Genomic DNA, 21,076 nt, shown 5'->3' with positions numbered 1-21,076 from the left:
GACGAGAACAGACCTAGTGCTGGTGCAGACAAGCATGGACGTACGAGGGGCGGAGTTGCCAGAGCTTATTGGCATCCCAGGGGAGGCGGGACCATGGTGTCTGAAAACTGTCAGGGAGGGAGGGGCCGGAGCTCAGCGAGCGGAGTTGCCAGCGGATGAGGGCGGAGATCTTAGGGAACGAATTCTCTCGTTACTGAGGGATGAGGGGAAAGAGCGGTCAGATTTGGAAAACTTGATTAGTTTCCGTCCCCTAGCAAAAGGCGAGAGTTCTGAGTTGGCATCTGCCATTACCTCCCTGGCGAGAAAGGCAGAGGGGCCCCACCAGAAGATAAGAATTTTCTCTGGGATAACGCCCACCCCCAAAGGTGTAGAGGATTATGGGACATGGGTAGAGCAAACGTCCCTTGATGAATATCCGGAGGCCTTGGAAAGTGCTTTTGGGTTGACTGGGAGCTCCTCGGGGAGTTTAAAAATGCACGTCAGGAGAAGGGTGAGAAGCTATCCACGTACCTTTCTCGACTAGACTAAATGGGCTGCGGCTCCGGGGGGGGTCGTTCGGGCAGCTGAGGTGGATCAGTTAAGGATGGACCAGGTAACTAGAGGTGCCCAGGCTGAGGACAGGATTGCTTGGAGTCTCTGGCAGTCCTATAAAACATGCCCCCCTCCATCGTTCATTCAGCTGATCAGAGAGGTGCGGGGGGATGAGAACGTGTTGGGGCTGGGGGAGGACTTGTCAGCAGGGTACAATCCTCAGTTGTAGCCCCTTGTGGTGAAGTGATCGGAGCCAGCTCCACCGGGAACTGGTAAAGGAGGTGGTGGCAGAGCTGAGAAATGAGAAGTCGCGGGGGTTCAGAGTGGGTGTGGACCCTTCGTATGAAAGGACTTGTAGGGAGGGCCCCCCCTCAGGGGACGGACCACGCAGAGGGCTGCGATTGGCAGGGGGGAACCGCGAGAAGAGGGGCGGCTGGTAGCGCGTGCTATAACTGTGGGAAAGAGGGACACTTCCGGCGGGAATGTGAGCAGCAGGGAGCCCCTCAGCGGGTGACTCCCCGGGCATCCAAGCAGGGAGAGGTGTCGGGAAACTTAGAGGAGATCCAGTGAGGGAACGGCCTGGTGTCTCTGGGGGAACATGTTCCCAGCGATGTACCAAGGAACCCCCGAAAGCAAAAGACCCAATTCCAGAAGGATTAGTGGGACCCCGCTCCAGCGTGTCGCTACGGATAGAGGGAATCTATGCTAAAGCCCTACTCGACACCAGGTCGCAGGTCATGTTACTATACCGTTCGTTTTACAACCAGTATTTAAAGCATTTGCCCTTGACCCCATTCAGTGCGCTGGAGATTTGGGCCATCAGTGTTGGTGATTATTCGTATGATGGGTATTTGTCAGTGAGACTGGAGTTTTCAGAAGTCTATGTGGGAGTGTGCGAAGTTCTGGAGACGTTAGTGCTGGTTTGTCCAGACCCGGCTGAGACAGGGGGTGCTTCAATTCTGGTGCGGAGGCTCATGGGGGCCCGTAAAGAGAAGGCAGGCAGGAACATTTTGGGGAACCTGACTGTGCACCCACTGTTTTGAGCCGCTTTTGAAGATGTGCGGGGCTGCACTGGGCCGGATACTGAATTTGAACAAGGGACTGTGTGGTGCACCCAGTCAAAGCCTTATGCATCCCCAATAGTAGTGGCCTGGAAGAAAAACAGAAACGTACGTATGTGTGTGGACTATAGGACTCTGAACAGGTGCACCATCCCTGACCAGTATACGGTCCCAAGGGTCGAAGACGCGTTGGCCTGTCTGAGCGGGGTGAAGTAGTTTAGTGTGCTGGACTTGAGGAGTGGATATTACCAGATCCCAATGAGTGAGGCCAGTAAAGAGAAGACGGCACTTATATGCCCTCTGGGATTTTTCCAGTTCGAAAGGATGCCCCAGGGCATATCAGGAGCCCCTACCACCTTCCAGAGGGTCATGGAGAAGACAGTGGGGGATACGAACTTGCTTGAAGTGTTGGTGTATTTGGACCCACCTTGGAAGAACACGAAGCGAGGCTACTGAAGGTGCTAAACCGACTGAAGGAGGAAGGGTTAAAACTTTCCTTGGACAAGTGCCAGTTCTGCAAGACGTCTGTTAGCTAGGTTGGGCACATAATCTCACAGACTGGAGTAGCTACAGACTCAGCTAAAATAGAAGCGGTGACCACATGGCCGAAGTCCTAGACCATGAGCGCTCTGCGCTCGTTCTTGAGGTTCTACGGTTATTATCGGAGATTTGTGAAGGGCTACGCCAAAGGTTACCCTCCCTTGGGGAAGAAAAGGAAAGGGAAAAGGAGACGGGAGGTTGGAGAATATCTCAACCCGGCAGAGCCCTTCGGACAGAGGTGGGATGCAAAATGTGAGGAGGCGTTGAAATCGCTGAAAGAGTTGCTGACCCAGGCACCAGTGCTGGCTTTTGCGGACCCCCAATTGTCCTTTGTACTGCACACCAATGCCAGCCAAGAGGGGTTAGGGGGCATCCTGTATCAGGATTAGGGCACTGGGTTGAGGCTGGTGGCGTTTATAAGCCAGAGTTTGTCGCCCTCGGAGAGAAACTATCCCACCCACAAGTTGGAATTTCTGGCGTTGAAATGGGCGGTGGCGGATAAGCTGAGAGACTATCTCTACGGGGCCAAGTTTGAGGTGTGGATGGACAGCAACCCGCTCACTTACATCCTGACCTCGGCAAAACTGGATGCCACAGGCCATCGGTGGTTGGCAGCCTTGTCTGCATATGATTTCAGCCTGAAGTACCGGCCGGGGAGCTGGAACGTCGATGCAGATGCTTTGTCCTGATGGATGCATGAGGGACTGGACATGGACGAGGAGTGGGAGAGCGTTCCTGCCTCTAGTTTGCTATCACCATGAAGGCCGAGAAGAAGAAGAGGCCGGATCATGCAGTGGACCCATTGGGGGCTTCTGATGACGCCCTACCCACAGTTTACTGTAACCTGACTGCTATGAGGACTGGGCAGCTGCCAGAATTGAGTCCAGGGGAAGAGGCCGCTGCTCAGCGTGATGACCGGGCATTGGCACCATTTGGTACGCAGTGGAAAAGGGGGATATGGCGCGGGCAGAGAAGATGAAACCCGCTTCGGTGCTACCATTACTGAGAGAATGGCCTCGGTTGAAGTTGAAGAACCAAATTTTATAACGGGTCACATCACCCCTGGACTGACCTCAGTGTTGGCAGTTGGTCCTGCCTGAGAAGTATCGGAAGATTGCGATGAAGAAATTGCATGATTTGGGGGTGGAGAAGACCTATGGATTGCTCAAAGACAGGTTTTACTGGCCCAGAACGAAGTCGGAGGTTGAAGAGTACTGCAAGTCGTGCATTCGCTGCATACGCCGGAAGACACTGCTTGTGCAGGCCGCTCCTCTGTCCCACTTGCAGAGTTCAGGGCCCCTGGACCTGGTGTGTATGGATTTCCTGTCCATAGAACCCGACACCAGCAACACGGCGAATGTCTTAGTCATCACAGACCGCTACTAGATATGCTCAGGCTTTTCCTACCAAGGACCAGAGGGCAACTACGCTGGCAAAAGTGCTATGGGAGAAGTATTTCATTTATTATGGCCTTCCCTGGTGGATACATAGCGATCAGGGACGGGACTTCGAGAGCAGACTCATCTATGAGTTACTGGGCCTGCTGGGAATTGAGAAACCCAGGACCATGCCTTATCACCCGCAGGGCGATCCTCAGCCTGCGAGGTTTAATCAGACCTTGCTGGACATGCTCGGGACCCTGGAGATCAGTATGAAGAGCAGTTGGAGTCAACATATTGGGCATCTGGTTCACTGTTACAGCTGTACACACAATGAAGCTACTGCGTATTTGCCCTGTTATCTGATGTTTGGGCGCGAGGCGAGGTTGCCCTTTGACCTCTGTTTCGGGACCGACACGGGTGGCGTACGGCCGAAGCCTTATCTGAAGTATGTGTCTGATATGAGGAGAGAGCTGAAAAGGGTTTATGAATTGGCTGGGATCGCGGCCGCCAAGCAGAATTGAGGAAGTAAGAGGAGGTATGACCAGAAAGTGAAGTTCTCCCAACTCCCCCCAGGAGACCGAGTCCTCATAAGGAATTTGGGACTACAGTACTTGGAAAGCACAAGTTGGCTGACCCCTGGGCGGCCACACACTATGTGGTGGAGGGTCAGATGCCAAACCTACCAGTTTTCCGGGTGAGACCAGAGGAGGGGAAGGGACCTGTCAAGATTCTCCATCGGAACCACCTGTTGCCCCCGGGACAAGAGGTGCGGGTAGACCGAGAGCCCGACTTGGGGCCTACACCTGGTACGAGGACTCTGTGAGCACACGGGGTGACGGAAGAGCCCACCCTGGAAGAGACTGGGCCGGGCCCAGCCCCTGTGAGGAATACTGACTCGGAGGATGATGATTCGAATGAGTGGTACGTGCTGCCATTCGCTAACTCCCCCGTGATGGAGGAAGAGACTCCTGGCCCTTCTCCCACTGAGTCAGGCGAGGTGAGGGGGGCTATTGGTGGGCAACAGGGAGTGCAGCAGGACTCTGAAGGAGAGGGAGGGAGGCCTGAACCTGAGGCAGGGGGCTCCGAGTTGCAGAGGGGTTTGAGTGACAGATCACCAGCGGTTTCGCCAGGTAGCCCCAAAGTGTCCCTAGTAGTGTCTGAGCCGGAAGAGTTAGAAGAGGGGGTATGGAGGTCTCAGAGAATAAGGAACCCCCCCCCCGCCCCCGGATAGGTTGGCCTGTGTAGTGCCTGGGGAACAACGTGTGATCTCTACTGTTTTGGGGAGCTATGTCACTGCTTTCTGCACTTGGATTAGGCTCTGTGTTTTGCAGGAAGGGTTGGCAAATTATCTGAGCGTCATGAGGGCATGACTAAATTCAGTGGAGGAGAATGTAGGGGGATTTTCAGTGATGTTAACTGCTAATAATAAAATGGCTTCTCTGGAGTGTTATAATAAAATGACTTCTCTGTAATGTTAACGGATGAGGTAATATTTCTCTGTAGCTGCGATGTTTGGGTTATAACTACAGATAATGGGGAACTAACCAATGGAAACCTGGTTCCGTGAGCTCCAACAAATTTACTTGTGCACTGACTGATTAAAATTAACTGCAGTGGCGCCTTTTTCTTAACTATTTTGCTTTTCTACTAACCACATCACCAAAAAAGAGTTATGGAGTATAATTATTTAATCGCATATTGTGTACTGTCTGATGTTTTACATTGTGGGTGCGTACCGGAGTGCATTACACAGCATCTACGCAAACGTGAGACACAGTTTGGCGGGCAGACGGCAGCTCCCCCCAGACGAACATGAGTTGATCGAGCCAAGTGTTACATCAGGTTCCCCCTTCTCCAGCCTTTTATCTCTTCCATCAATCAACTTCACGGCTCTTTACTTCAACCCTCTCCCTCTCCCAGTTTCACCTATCACCTACCACCTTGTACTTCTTCCTCCCCTCCCCCCACCTTCTTACCCTGACTTCCTTTCCAGTCCTGATGAAGGGTCCCGGCCCAAAGTGTTGAATGTTCACTCGTCTCTGTAGATGCTGCCCGGCCTGCTGAGTTCCTCCAGCAGTTTGTGTATGTTGCTTTGGATATCCAGCATCTGCAGATTTTCTTGTGTTGCTGAAAGCAAAAACTTTTTCTCTCTTTAAAAAGTACGATGATATTGGGTGCTAGAACACAATATTCACTTGAGACCTTGGAGTTTCCCATAAGGAAATGAAATTATGATAGTAAAACAATGGAAACGATGGAGCTGTGTTCTGTGCTCAGTTTCCACTATTTGCCTGACACATCCTCTCCCTCCAAAAACTGTCCTTTCTGCGTACATGAAGTGTTTTTCTCAGAAGTAAACATTTTGTTTACTACCTGCCACACACTTATCAGTTGTTAATTATTTCTAATTTTTCCATCCTCCTGCCCAACCACAAAATGCTGCAGGACAAATATTTTTACTGTTACATCTTGTCAAGGTCAGCTGAGTTCACGCACGGACCAAAAGATGAGAAGACTACCATTCAATGACTGTGAAAGATGTTTCATAAGTTTAAACAATGTAACATTCTGAAAGCTGAGTGATATGAAATCTCGGATAGTCAAAGAACGTGAGACCCAATGTGCATATCTAACGATACACAGCTAAATGCATGTTACTTAAGGGGGTAAAGAATTGCCCTTTGAAAGAGTTCAATTTACAGAAGTTACAATTCATTATTTCAGTTGTTCCATGCCTCAGGGATTTTCATCCATGAAATGAAAATTCTATAAATGGTCTATATTTTCTGTATTTTGTGAATGAGATTGTGTGATTGGCTTTGACAGAGTTTATAGGAATAAACTGTGGCAGAAAGGCAATAAACCACATTTAAAGAGTTGTACGCAAGGCTGTGGAAATGCATAAAAGTGTGGATAATTGGTGAGCACTTTCAAAAGGATTAGCTCAGATACAAATGGTGTCTTTTTCTGAATAAATGCTGAGATACCAGTTACATTTTCTTGTTGGGACTAATGGATTCCTTTCTATTTTATGTTTCAGATGGCTGTGGGCTGCCAATGAATTTCCTATCGATTCTAAAACATAATTTTGTCAGGAGAAACTAACCAGACTAAGTCCTGCAAGGTGAATATACAGGAACTTAAGAATATAAGCAACACACATCAAAGTTGCTGGTGAATGCAGCAGGCAAGGCAGCATCTCTAGGAAGAGGTACAGTCGACGTCTCGGGCCGATGTTCTTAGAGATGCTGCCTGGCCTGCTGCGTTCACCAGCAACTTTGATGTGTGTTGCTTGAATTTCCAGCATCTGCAGAATTCCTCATGTTTACAAACTTAAGAATATAGTCAGGTTTTCCAAAGGCCAAATTTCCACCTGTAGTGTTGTCTACCTATCAGCCTGAGCCCATCTAAAGTACTGTGCAATACTCTCTGGCACATATACATAGCTATGTCAGGATTTTATGTATTGCACTGTTCCGCTGCCACACAAAAGAAAACACGTTTCTTGATATATGTGAGTAATGATAAACCTGATTTTGATATAAGTTTCTATTGCGGACTGGGAGTCTGAAAGGGGCAGAGAGAGGGAATCATGTTTGGGAAAAGGGAAAGGGAGCGGGAAGCTCCAGAGGGATATTCTGTGATGATCAATAAACCAATTGTTTGGAATCAAATGACCTTGCCCGGTGTCTCAGGGCTGGGTGTGTCTGCACCCACACCACACCCCCAGCCCCGAGGTACTCTTTCCCTACCGTCTGTCCCACACCCCTCCTGCAGTGCTCCACCCTCCCTCGCCATTCCAAAACATCCTTCGCTCCTGCCAGATTTACAAACTCACTCTCCACTCCACGTTGATGAGTACAGTCCTGTGCAAAAGTCTTAGGTGCCCGTGGATGTGCACAAAGTATTTATGTTTTCTCTGACTTTCCTCTGTTCAGGATATTTTCATCAGCAGGTGCATAGTAAGGGCCCAGAGGATCATCAGGAACTCCAGTCACCCCAACCACAAACTGTTTCAGCTGCTACCATCTGGCAAATGGTACCACAGCACTAAGACCAGGACCAACAGGCTATGGGACAGCTTCTTTCATCAGGCCATCATGATTTATCAATACATATTGATCAGATTGCATATCTGACTACATACATGTATACAAACCAGTTATGTTTACAATTTTAGTGACTGGTCAATATCCTCCCACAATTCCCCTTCTTACTGCTTGTACATTGCAACAGAGATGCAACATAAAGATTTTCACTTCCTTGGATGTAAGAAATAAAATAAATACCAATGCAAATACAATACAAATACAATCTGACATTGAAATTAAGTGTAGTCCCTGTGGAACCCAGGACAGCATAAGCTCAAAAGGCCCAATGAACAGTGTACGGTCAATGGCAGGACCCTGAACTGTGCTGATGTCGAGGGATCTTGGGGTGCAGGTCCTTTGTTCTCTGAACGAGACAGCACAGGTTGATATGATGGTAAAGGCATGCTTGCCTTTATTAGAAGAGAGATGGAGTTATATGAGGCAAGGCTTCAAAGGTACAACATCAAATACACATTGACACGGGGGACTTAGCAGGGCTTTAACTCTACAAATTGTGAAAGTTCTGATTCATTGATGTTCTGAAGCTTCTGCTTGACCAAAACGACTAGTCATCCAACTCAGGATCTTGGAAAGGTTATACTACTGATCTACTTTCTCCCTAATATCCTAATCTTGAGCTTCCTGCTGGAATCGCAAACGACACAAAAGTTGGTGGTGTTGTTGATCGTGTAGAAGATCGTGGTCACAATGGAACGTAGATAGGATGAAGAGAGTGTGAAGTACTGTAACTTACTTTGGAAGGTTGAACTTGAAGGTAGAGTACCAGGTGAATGGCAGAATTTTTAGCGGTGTGAAAGAACAGAGGAATCTTGGAGTCCAAGTCCATTTATTCTTCAAAGTTGCTATGCAAAATGATAGGATAGTTAAGAAGCTATATAGTGCGTTGGCCTTCATTTGTAAGGGAATTCAGTTCAAGAGCCATGATCAGCTCTGGTCAGACCACACTTGGAGTATTGCGTTTAGATCTGGCCAACTCATTATAGGAAGGATGTGGAAGGTTGAGCGAGGGCGCAGAGCAGATTTACCAGGATGCTGCCTGGATTAGAGAACGTGTTTTATGAGGGGAGTTTGGGTGAGCTGGGGCTTTTCCATTTGCAGTGAAGAGGATGAGAAGTGACTTGATAGAGGTGTATAAGATTATGAGAGGCATAGATGGAGTGGACAGACAGCACCTTTTTCCTAGGGTGGAAAAGGCAAATATCAGAGGACATCCTTTTAAGATTAGTGGAAGAAAGTCTAGGGGTGATGAGAGTCTACGTGCTTTGCCAGGGTGGTGGTTGAGGCTGATACACTAGGGACACTTAAGAGATTCTTAGATATGCACATGGATGTAAGGAAAATGGATGGTTATGTGGGAGGGAGTGGTTATATTGATAGAGCAGTAGATTAAAAGGTTAGCACAATACATGCTGTTCTATTGACAGTAAACATGGAAATGTCTGACAAAGCACCTCCGTATTGAAATGTTAGCTCTTTCTCTTCCCACAGAAGCGGCCTGACGTATTCAGCATTTCCTGTTTCTCTGTGCTAAATTGTCAGAAAGTGCTGATATTGCATGGTATGTCACACAGCTCTCACAGAGAGAGCAGCGAAACTGATGTCTCATGTTGATAATGGTCCCAGCTTTCCCTTCCACTATCTACACTGTCGAGCCACCTCAATATTCTACCTGTTTCAATACGATCACCACTCATCTGGAAGAGAATCAATTTCAGTAATTTGTATCACTGAATAGAACAAAATATTGACTACAAGTGAAGCACGTTTCCACCTAAAGGCTTAATGAAATCAGATTTCGTTGGAACTTTCAATTCATAATTGGACGTCTGCACAAAGAGACTAAATTGTTAGCTATTGGGGAATTGCAGAGGTATGAAAATAAATTTGGCATTCCAAAAATTCAATGGTTTCCCTCTGCAGGAAGACTCGACAATACAAAATTGGAAACAAACTTGCCTTGACCACTGCATAGAAGTGAATATTACTGAAGTTTAAAAATAAAGAGTTGCTGAGAGTTAGGAGATAATTTTAGGTTTTCAATGGTTAAGAAGAGGAGCTCCAGGGATTTTGTCGTAGTGCAAGACATATTTCATGTGTTCAATACTGTTTCCAAGGACAAAGCTGTGTACCCGAGAAGAATAGCGTGTATCAATTGATTTGTCTGTGGAAGCATTTGTTACTACATAGTCTCAAGGTTGCTTTGTTAAACATTACTTTTTACATATATAATGATGTGATATGGACCACAGAGCCTGAGGCTTTTTAAAAATTGGTACCTCAAACTCTTTAAATAATATTTTCCTAGATTTCATTACTTTTCAAAATGGACAACTTGTATGGGTCATGCTTAAATATTACTAACCCCTTGGTAAATTTCATTATATTTAGTTAGGCTAATCAATTTTAGACCAAAATTCAATTGAGCAAGAGGAAAAGTACGGACAGAATCAGATACTTACCACTGATTGAATGAAAGCTCAAAATGGATGTCTTCCAAATCACTCACTATACCAGATAAGATATCAGATAATGAAGAACTCAGCAATGGCTGCTGCCACACATGATCAAGGCGTTGATGTGGTGTGTGCACACTTACACAAAATAGATGCAAGTGATGAAAATCCTCAAAGGCCAAGAAAGTTGAATCAATTCTGCTGATCAAGTTGATTATATGTGGATGTAAAGGACAGTGCATAAGTAAAGCAAAATTAAACATTTGCCTATTTTCCACTAACTTGCTCGCTTTCTTTATGATATCATCTCAATTCTTTGCACATGCTACTAAATTAGTAATCTTGCTTCAAGAAAATTGCTGATCCACCGATTTGAGTGTCTAGCTTCAGACGTAGACAGATCACACAACTAAAGTAGTAAAACAGGTTGCAACTATTACAACTATTAAGAGCAGGAGCAGGCAATGCAGACCTTGTTTATAATCCAGTATACATACATTTTGAGGGAAAGCATTCCAAAGATTTACAATCCTTTTAAAGATTTTGTTTAAAGTTCTAAATAGCCTATGACCTATTCTAAGACCATAGACACAAGAGATTCTCCACATGCTGAAAATCTTGACCAACACACACACACACACACGCACGAACAATGGTAGAGGAGCTCAGCAAATTCAGGGAGTATCTATGGAAGGAAATAAACAATCAACATTTCAGAGAAAGACCATTTATCCCAAGACCATAAGTAGAAAAAAATAGTCTCTTTTTTTTTTAATCTTTCTGTAAAATTACCTCAGATTTCTTCTAAATTCCAGTTAGTATACTTCAATCCTAGAAGTAATATGGAGGTACATGGAGCTTAGAAAAATAGGGGGCTATGTGGTAGGGAAATTCTAGGCAGTCTCTAGAGTAGGTTACATGGTTGGCACAACATTGTGGGCCGAAGGACCTGTAATGTGCTGTAAATTTCTATGTTCATCTTGCTCAGTTCTGATAAGTACTGGTCCAATCTATTCAATCTCATAAGACAACCTTGTCATCTTTGGCATCAGCCTTGTGGCCTTTCTGAACTGCCTCCATCTCTAAATACGGAAACCGAAACACTAAATAAGAAATAGGAAATAGGAGCAGAAGTAGGCCAAGGCTGATCTGGCCATGGACTCATCTCCTACCTGCCTTTTCCCCATAACCCTTAGTTCCCCTACTACATAAAAAACTATCCAACCTTGTCTTAAATATATTTTCTGAGGTAGTCCCCACTGCTTCATTGGGCAGAGAATTCCACAGATTCACCACCTTCTGGGAAAAGCAGTTCCTCCTCATTTCCATCCGAGATCTACTTCCCAAATCATGAGGTTATGCCTCCTAGTTCTATTCTCACCTACCAGTGGAAGTAACTTTCCTGCCTCTGTCTTATCTATCCCTTTCATAATTTTATATGCTTCTATAAGATCTCCTCTCATTCTTCTACATAGTAACCAAGAATGATCTCACCAAGATCTTTTACAGTAATAAGATTTCCATACTTTTATATGCCATCCCATTTGCAATAAAACTTATGATTTCATTTGTATTCTGAATTATTTGGTAGATCTGTATCTGGCTTTTATTTCCCACTGCAATGCAGCCTCACTCCTGCTCTCAACAATACTCTGCTCTCTAATCTTCCTATCAAATGGATAAACTTGTATTTTTTCAACATCTGCAAGATGTTTGCTCATTCAGTAACAGACATCCCACCCTGCAAAAACTCATTTCAGGGAGGTAGCACCATCAATTTGTGGGAGACTCCCGGAACTTCCGGGAGAGGTGGGATGTCTGCGATAGAGTAGCTCCTTAGCAGCTAGCCAGCTAGTTTAAATAACGTGAGCTATGCTAGTGAACGAATGACACCTGTTAAACTCACCTCAACATGTTACAGTCTTAACCCACCATGGGCAATAGAAAAGCCACTGTTGCAAACAGTGCAGCCAGCAACACTGTCATTATTTTTGACCCCTGTTAGGCAGGGGTACACTTTAGTGTAGTCTGGGGTGACATACGTTTTACATTTTCTTTGGAACACTCTGCCACTCTGACTTTTTTTTGAACTCTCTCGCTCTTGCTCTTGCTCTCTCTCTATCGCGTGCTCTCTCACTCGTGGTCACTCTCACTCGCGCTTGCTTTCTTGCTCTCGCTCTCGCACGCTTGCTTTCTTGCTCTTGCGCTCGCTCTCTCGCGTGTTCTCTCACGCTCACTCTCAAAAAAATCAGTTTCCGGGACATTGTATATAATTTGCGGGCATCAGGGAGCCACTATTAATTTGCAGGAGACTCCCGGAACTTCCGGGAGAGGTGGGATGTCTGCAGTAAACCAAATGATATGGCTACGATTTGTATAGCTTCAAACCAGTCTGGTCTCCACTGAGCCTGTCATACTGAAAATGATTAAATGGTCTATTTTCTGATGAGAGGTGAATCAATCCTCTGTGCATTGGAGGTTGTGCTGCACTTTATTGAGTTGCCCTAGGAAATACTCCGCTCCTTTGTTCAAAAAAGGGAGTATCTGCACCTACAGGCCAGTCACTTAAACTGATATCGGGAAAGTTTTTAGAAGCATTGATCTTGGCCAGGATGAATAGTCATCTGGAGGAAAATTGATTAATTAAGGTAAGGCCACATTAAGGTAACAGAACTTAACCAATCTGTTAGAATTTTTTGATGAGGTAATAGATGGAGTTAATGGGGTAAGGTGTTTCTGTCGAACATCAGGGGCAGCAGAGATTTATTTGCTAAATTGAACCATAAATGAACTGCGAGAGCATGGATCCGAAGTTGGCTGAGTAACCAGCATCCAAGAGTCACGATGACAAAGTTAATTTATGACTTTCCTCTAGCATCAGTGTTTGGGCACTGCTATTTTCAATCTCCGTTAATAACCTACACTTGAGGATGTAAGCCACAGTTTTTAAATTTGAAGAAGGGACAAATTTCTTAGTAATATGAATTGTGTATAGATGGTGAGAGATTGTGGCAGGATATAAATTGGCAGGTGAAATGTAATGGTGGTCAAATGAAAGGAGAAGTAAATACTTTAATAGCATTGAAATACAAAGGGGATCAACTGCATATTTCACTGAAAAAGAAAGAACCAAAATGAGGTTTATTATGACTGACATGTGTCCATAAGACCCTAAGACATAGGAGCAGAATTAGGCCATTCAGCCCATCGAGTCTGCTCTTCCATTCAATCATGGCAGATCCCAAATCCCACTCAACCCCATACACCTGCCTTCTCGCCATAACCTTTGATACCCTGACCGATCAGGAAACTATAAATTTTCATTTTAAATGCACCCACGGTCTTGGCCTCCACAGCTCTCTGTGGCAGAGCATTCTACAGAGTCACTACTCTCTGGGTAAAAAAATCCCTCTGTTCTAAAGGGTCGCCCCTCCGTTTCGAGGCTGTGCCCTCTAGTTCTGGACACCCCCAGAACATCCTCTCCACATCCACCTTATCAAGTCCATTCAACATTCAGCAGGTTTCAATGAGATTCCCCCACCCCCACATTCTTTTAAATTCCAGTGAGTACAGGCCCAGAGCTGCCAAACGCGCCCCATATGTTAACCCCTTCATTCCTGGAATCATCCTTGTGAACCTCCTCTGGACTCTCTCCAATGACAACACATCCTTTCTGAGATATTGGGCCATAAACTGTTGACAATACTCCAAGTGCGGCCTGACGAGTGTCTTATAAAGGCTCAGCATTCTCTCCTTGCTTTTATATTCTATTCCCCTTGAAATGAATGCCAACATTGCATTTGCCTTCTTTACCACAGACTCAACCTGTAAATTAACCTTCTGGGAGTCTTGCACGCGGGCTCCTAAGTCCCTTCACATCTCTGATGTTTGAATTTTCTCTCCATTTGGATAATAGTCTGCTCTTTTGTTCCTTTTACCAAAATGCATTATCATACATGTCCCAACACTGTATTCCATCTGTCACCTTTTTGTCCATTCTTCCAATTTGTCCAAGTCCTTCTGCAATCACATTGCTTCCTCAGCACTACCTACCCCTCCACTTATCTTTGTATCATCTGCAAACTTTGCCACAAAGCCATCAATTCCATGAACTAAATCACTGACAAACAATGTGAAAAGTCGTGGTCCCAATACTGATCCCTGAGGAACACCACTAGTCACTGGCAGCCAATCAGAAAAAGCCCCCTCGATTCCCACTCACTGCCTCCTGCCTGTCAGCCATTCCTCTATCCATGCCAGCATCTTTCCTGTAACGCCACAGGATTTTATCTTGTTAAGCAGCCTCATGTGTGGCACCTTATCAAATGCCTTCCGAAAATCCAAGTAAATAACATCTCCTGTCTCTCCTTTGTCCACCCTGCTTGCTACTCCCTCAAAGAACTTTAACAGATCTGTCAGGCAAGATTTCCCTTAACAAAAACCATGCTAAGTTTGACTTATTTTGATCACAATATGATTGAGTTCAACTTCAAAATTTGGTAGGGAGAAAGTAAAGTCTGATGTAGCAGTATTTCAGTGGAGTAAGGGAAATTACAGTGGTATGAGAGAGGAGTTGGCCAAGGTAAATTGGAAGGAGCTGCTGGCAGGGATGTCAGCAGAGCTGCAATGGCGTGCATTTCTGGGAAAGATGAAGAAGATGCAGGACATGTGTGTTCCAAAAATGAAGAAATATTCAAATAGCAGAATAGTACAACTGTGGCTGACAAGGGAAGTCAAAGCTAACATAAAAAGCAAAAGAGAGGGCATAAAACAAAGCAAAAATTAGTGGGAAGATAAAGGATTGGGAAGTTTTTATGAACCTACAGAGAACAACTAAACGAATCATTAGAAGGGAAATGATGAAATATGAAAGCAAACTAGCAAATAATATCAAAGTAGATAGTAAAAGTTTTTTCAAGTATGTAAAAAATAAAAGAGAGATGATAGTGGATATAGGACCACTAGAAAATGAGGCAGGAGAAATAATAACGGGGGACAAGGAAATGGCAGATGAACGAAATGAGTATTTTGCATCAGTCTTCTCTGTGAAAGACACTAGCAGTATGCCTGATGTAGTGTGTGAAGGAATAAAAGTGAGTGCAGTTACTATTACAAGAGAGAAGGTGCTCAAAAAGCTGAAAGACCTAAAGGTATGTAAGTCACCCGGACCAGATGAACTGCATCCTTGGGTTCTGAAAGAGGTAGCATTAGAGATTGCGGCAGCATTAGCCATGATCTTTCAAAAATCACTGAACTCTGGCATGGTGCTAGAGGACTGGAAAATTACAAATGTCACTCCACTCTTTAAGAAAAGAGGAAAGTAGCAGAAAGGAAATTACAGACCAATTAGCCTGACGTCAGAGGTTGGGAAGATGTTAGAGTCAATTGTTAAGAATGAGGTGACAGAGTACTTGGTGACACAGGACAAGGTCAGCATAGTTTCCCTCAGGAAAAATCCTGCCTGATGAACCTGTTGGAATTCTTTGAGGAGATTACAAGTAGGATAGATAAAGGGGATAAAGTAGATGCTGTATATTTGGACTTTCAGAAGGCCTTTTACAAGGTGCCACACATGAGACTGTTTACTAAGTTAAGAGCCCATTGTATTACAGGAAAGTTACTAACATGGTTAAAGCATTGGCTGATTGGAAGGATGCAGAGGTTGGGAATAAAAGGATCCTTGTCTGGTTGGCTGCCAATGACTCGTGGTGTTCCACAGGGGTTGGAGTTGGGACCATTTCTTTTTATGCTGTATGTCAATGACTTAGATGATGGAATAGGTTACTTTGTTGCCAAGTTTGCAGATGATTCGAAGATTGGTGGAGGGACAGGTAGTGTTGAGGAAACAGGTAGCATGCAAAAGGACTTGGACAGATTGGGAGAATGGGCAAGAAAGTGGCAAATGAAATACAATGTTGGAAAATGCATGGTCATACACTTTTGAAGTAGAAATAAATGTGTGGACTATTTTCTAAATAGGGAGAAAATCCAGGAATCTGAGATGCAGAGGGACTTGGGAGTCCTTGTGCAGAACACCCTGAAGGTTAACTTGTGGGTTGAGTCTGTGGTGAGGAAGGCAAATGCCATGTTAGCATTCATTTCAAGAGGTTCTGAATACAAAGCAGGGATGTGATGCTGAGGCTTTATAAGGTGCTGGTGAGGCCTCACCTTGACTATTGTGAACAGTTTTGGGCTCCTCATCCTAGAAGAGATGTGCTGGCATTGGAGAGAGTCCAAAGGAGGTTCACAAGGATGATTCCAGGAATGAAAGGGTTATCATATGAGGAACTTTTGATGGCTCTGGGTCTGTACTCACTGGAATGGGGGGGGGGGAGGGAGGGATCTCATTGAAACCTTTCGAATGTTGAAAGGCCTAGACAGAGTAGAAGTAGAAAGTAGATGTTTCCCATGAACGGCAGACCAGACTTGATGGGTCAAATGGCCTAATTCTGCTCCTATGACTTATGGTCTTATTTTGTCATTAGTCTCCAAGTACCCCAAAACCTCATTTTCACAACCACTGAGATTAGGCTAACTGGCCTATAATTTCCATTCTTTTGCCTTCCTCCCTTCTTAAAGAGTGGAGTGACATTTGCAATTTTCCTGTCCTCCGGAACTAGGCCAGATTCAAGTGTTTCTTGAAGGATCATAACCAATGCATCTGCTATCTCTTCAGCAATCTCTTTCAGAACTCTGGATGTAGTCCATCTGGTCCAGGTGACTTATCCACCTTAAGACCTTTCAGTTTGTCCAGCACTTTTCCCTTTGTAATAGCAATGGCACTCACTCCTGCTCCCTGACACTCACGGACCTCTGGCACACTGCTAATGTCTTCCGCAGTGAAGACTGAAGCAAAATACCCATTAAGTTCATCTGCCATTTCTTTATCCCCCATAACTACAACATCTGCATCATTTTCCAGTGGTCCAATATCAACGCTCACTTCCCTTTTACACCTAACCTAACTGAAAAAACTTTTGGTATCCTGCTTTATATTATTGGCTAGTTTGCCCTCATATTTCATCTTTTCCCTTCTTATAGCTTTTTCAGTTGTCTTTTTTTGGATTTTAAAAGCTTCCCAATCATCCAACATCTCACTCGCTTTTGCTACCTTGTATGCCCTTTCCTTGGCTTTTACGCAGTCCTTAACTTCCTTTGTCAGCTACAGTTGCCTACTCCTGCCATTAGAGAACATCTTCTTCTGTGAGACATATCTATCCTGCGCCTTGTGAACTATTCCCAGAAATTTCAGCCATCTCTGCTCTGCCATCATTCCTGCCAGTATCCCCCTCCAATCCACTTGGACAAGCTCCTCACTCATGCCTGTGTGATTCCCTCTCAAATTGCAGTAAGAATTCAATGATATTATGATCATTGTCTCCTATCTTAAGCTCCCTAATAAGATCTGGGTTATTACACAACATCCAATCTAAGGTAGCCTTTTCCTGAGTAGGCTTAAGCACAAGCTGCTCTAAAAAGCCATCTCATAGGCATTCAACAAATTCCCTCAGCCACAACTTAATGATGCCCATAACGTCATACTGACCAATCTCTAATTGCTCCATGAGTTCAGCCATCTTATTCCGAATGCTATGTGCATTTAAATATAGCACTTTCAGTTCTGCATTCTTCACCCTTTTAAATTTTGCCTCTGTGGTACAACTTAACTCTTTGCACTGTCTGCATTTGTAACCAATCATTGGCTTGCCCTTCCTTATATTCATAAAACATCCACCATCTACTTAGCAACCTACTGGCTCATCCTCAGCTCTATCACACTGGTTCCTACCCCCCTGCCATATCAGTTTAAACCACCCCCAACAGCTTTAGCAAACCTGCATGCAAGGATATTGGTTCCTCTCAGATTCAAGTGCAAACCATCTCCTTTGGACAGGTCACACCTGCCCCAGAAGAGGTCCCAATGATCCAGAAATCTGAATCCCTACCCCCTGCTCCAATCCCTCAGCCACACATTTATCCTCCACTTTATTCTATTCCTATACTCACTGTCATGTGGCACAGGCAGCAATCCCGAGATTAATTCCCCTGAGGTCCTGATTCTCAACTTCCTTCCTAACTCCATGTAATCTGTTTTGAAGACCCCCTCCCTTTTTCTACCTATGTCACTGATATATCCCGACTTCTGGCCACTCACCCTCCTATTTTAGGACATTGTGGATGCGTTCAGAAACATCACGAACCCTGGTACCTGGAAGACAAACTACCATCTGTGCTTCTTATTCGCACCCACAGAATCGCCTACCTACCCCCCTAACTATCGAGACCCCTATTACTGCTGCCATTGTCTTCAGTTCCCTATACTTCTGAGTCACAGGGCCAGACTCAGTGCCTGAGGCGCGGCCACCATAGCTTCGTCCAGATAGGTCATTTCCCGACTCCCCCCGCCAACAGTTCTCAAAATGGAGTACTTATTGTTGAGGGGGACGGCCACAGGGGTGCTCTCCACTACCTGACGTTTTCCCTTCCTTCACTTGACAGTCACCCAATCACCCACTACATGCCAGAGTTCTGAAAGAGGTAGCTGAAGAGATTGTGAAGGCATTAGAATCACTAGATTCTGGAATGGTTCTGGAAGACTGGGAAACTGCAAATGTCAGTCCACTCCAAGAAGAGAGGGAGTCAGAAAGAAGGAAATTTAGGTCAGTTAGCCTGACAGTGGTTGGGAAGATGTTGGAGTCCATTATTAAGGGTGAGGTTTCAAGGTACAAGGAGGCATATGATAACATAGACCAAATTCGGCATGATTTCCTTAAGGGGAAATCTTGCCTGATTAGTCTGTTAGAATTCTTTGAGAAAATAACAGGCAGGATAGACAAAGGAGAGTCAGTGGATGTTGTGTACTTGGATCTTCAGAAGGCCTTTGACAAGGTGTCACACATGAAGCTGCTTAACAAGGGCCGGCTGGTGGCGCAACGACGTCGGTGCCGGACCCAGGAGCGGAGGTTCCCGGATTTGAAACTAGTCGGGTCTGCTCCCGAGTACGCTTCCCATCCGTGCCGGGTTGAGTGTCACGATCGCAACTCGACCTCGTAAAATAAAGGGAAAATACTGCGAAAGTGTCTGTGTGGGGAGTGGCGCGCCACACAGTCTCTCCCTCGCTCTGCGCCTTGTAAAAGCCATGAAAAAGACATCATCACGGACGCACGCACGGACACACAGACGCGCAGGCATGCGCCAAAAAAAAAGCTGCTTAACAAGAGTATTACAGCTGCTTTCCCGTAGTATTACAGGAAAGATATTGGCATGAATAGAAGATAGGCTGACTGGCAGGAGGCAAAGTGTGAAAATAAAGGGGGCCTTGGTTGCCAGTGACTAGTGGTGTTCCACATGGGGTCTGTACTGGGACCACTCCTTCTCACGTTATATGTCAATGATTTGGATGATGGAATTGATGGCTTTGTAGCCAAGTTTGCGGACGATACAAAAATAGATGGAGGGGCAGGTGGTGTTGAAGAAGCAGGAAACCAGCAGAAGGACTTGGACAGATTGAGAGAGCAGGTAAAGAAATGGCAGAAGGAGTATAGTGTAAGGAAGTGAATCATCATGCACTTTGGTAGACGGAATAAAGGCATAGACTATTTTCTAAGTGGGAAGAAAATTCAAAAATTAGAGGTGTCGAGAGACTTGGGAATCCTTGTGCAGGACTCCCTTAAGGTTAACTTGCAGGTTGAGCTGGTGGAAAAGAAGGCAAACACAATGTTAGCATTCATTTTGAGAGGTCTAGAATATAAGAGCAAGGATGTGATGCTGAGGCTTTATCAGGCATTGGTCAGATCACACTTGGAGTATTGTGAGCAGTTTAGGATCCCTTTTCTAAGAAAAGGTGTGCTGCCATTGGAGAAGGTCCAGGAAGATTCACAAGAATGATTCCGGGAAGGAAAGGGTTAACTTATGAGGAGCGTTTGATGGCTCTGGGCCTGTACTCACTGGAGTTCAGAAGAATAAGGGGGATGTCATTGAAACCTATTGAATATTAAAAGACTTAGATATAGTGAATGTGGAGAGGTTGTTTCCTGTTGTGGCTGAGTCTAGGACCAGAGGGCACAGCCTCAGAATAGAGGGACATCGATTTAGAACGGAGGTGAGGAGGAATTTCTTCAGCCAGAGAGTGGTGAATCTGTGGAATTCCTTGCCACAGATGGCTACGGAGGCCAAGTCACTGGGTATATTTGAAATAGAGGTTGATAAGTTCTTGAGTAGTCAGGGTGTCAAAGGTTATGGGGAAAAAAGCAGGAGAATGGGTTGAGAGGGATAATAAATCAGCCATGATGGAATGGCAGAGTAGACTCGATGGGCCGCATGGCCTGCTCCGGCTCCTGAGTCTTATGGTCACTTGGTCTTATTATATCTCAGGAAGTATCAATGTGTCTAGGACCATCCCCCAGTGAGGGTCATTGTGTGTGGGACATGTCCCTCAGTGAGGGTCAGTGTGTGTGTCAGACCTGTCCCTCAGTGAGGGTCAGTGTGTGTGTGGGACCATCCCTCAGTGAGGGTCAGTGTGTGTGTCAGACCTGTCTCTCAGTGAGGGTCAGTGTGTGTGTCAGACCTGTCTCTCAGTGAGGGTCAGTATGTGTGTGGGACCATCCCTCAGTGAGGGTCAGTGTGTGTGTCAGACCTGTCCCTCAGTGAGGGTCAGTGTGTGTGTGGAACCATCCCTCAGTGAGGGTCAGTGTGTGTGTGGGACCATCCCCCAGTGAGGGTCAGTGTGTCTGTCGGACCATCCCCCAGTGAGGGTCAGTGTGTCTGTTGGACCTGTCCCTCAGTGAGGGTCAGTGTGTCTGTCGGACCATCCCCCAGTGAGGGGCAGTGTGTCTGTCGGACCATCCCCCAGTGAGGGGCAGTGTGTCTGTTGGACCTGTCCCTCAGTGAGGGTCAGTGTGTCTGTCGGCCATCCCCCAGTGAGGGTCAGTGTGTCTGTTGGACCTGTCTCTCAGTGAGGGTCAGTGTGTGTGTGTGTCAGACCCGTCCCTGAGTGA

The sequence above is a fragment of the Mobula hypostoma genome, chromosome 21 (assembly GCF_963921235.1).
Source record: "Mobula hypostoma chromosome 21, sMobHyp1.1, whole genome shotgun sequence".
Taxonomy (NCBI): Eukaryota; Metazoa; Chordata; class Chondrichthyes; order Myliobatiformes; family Myliobatidae; genus Mobula; species Mobula hypostoma.
The sequence above is the reverse complement of the archived record's forward strand: the minus strand, read 5'-3'. Positions refer to the sequence as shown.